The sequence below is a fragment of the Octodon degus genome, unplaced genomic scaffold (assembly GCF_000260255.1).
Source record: "Octodon degus isolate 3935 unplaced genomic scaffold, OctDeg1.0 scaffold00053, whole genome shotgun sequence".
NCBI classification, from domain to species: Eukaryota; Metazoa; Chordata; class Mammalia; order Rodentia; family Octodontidae; genus Octodon; species Octodon degus.
The window spans coordinates 8,751,382-8,752,287 of NW_004524629.1; positions in this window are offsets into that span (position 1 = coordinate 8,751,382).

Here is a 906-nt window from a genome sequence, read left to right on the forward strand (position 1 = left end):
AGCTCTTGACTTGAAGATTTGTATTAAGAAGACTGCCATGATTCCATGGAGTTTCTTTTATAGGTAATCTGTTTCTTATTTCTAACAGATTTTAATATTCTGTTCTCTTGATTATTATATGTCAGAGTGTAGATTTATTTCGATCATGACTAATTTGAGGTCTATATTCCTCACTTAACTGTGTGTGAGTTTCTTTCCATGTTTGGAATACTTTCTATTATTACTTCTCCAAGTGAGTTCTTTAAGTCATTTGCGTTTACTTTTGCTTTTTCATTGGCACCAGTTATTATCATATCAGTTTTCTTTGCATTGTATTGCAGTTGTTGAATTTTTATTTCCTCTGTTTTGCTATTTTCAAGAGATCTTTCTTTTATTATTCCAGATGAGATTCTATTTTCAAAGTCTGGAAGTCTGTCTTCAGTTTTTGTTCAAGCAGTTTTGCCAGATTTCAATGGAAATTTTAATTTCCTCAATTATCAGTTTAAATCAGCGTCATGCGTTCTATTTCTTTTCTACTGACCATTCATGGTTTTCATCTTTTTCCTATCATACTAGTTTTTAAAAATCTCTCTCTACTCTAGATTTTCTGAGCAATTCTTTTATAAATGTTGGTATTTATTTTTTTTTACCAGAGTTACTTCTGATATTTTGACTTCTTTTTCTTGTCATTTCCAGTTTCACATTTAGTTTTCTGTGATGACATTTTTGAGTTTTTATAGTAGGTGGCTATACCACTACTATCAAGAAGCTACTAGGAAAAACATTCTTTCTTCAAGGATGTCTCCTGTTTGTAGGATATTCTTGATTTGTGTCTGTCCCAAGATCCTATCTTTCAAATTAATTAAGAGCTGGATATTGGTATCTGTTTGACTCAGTTCCCAATCTTTTGATGTAGTACTATGGTGA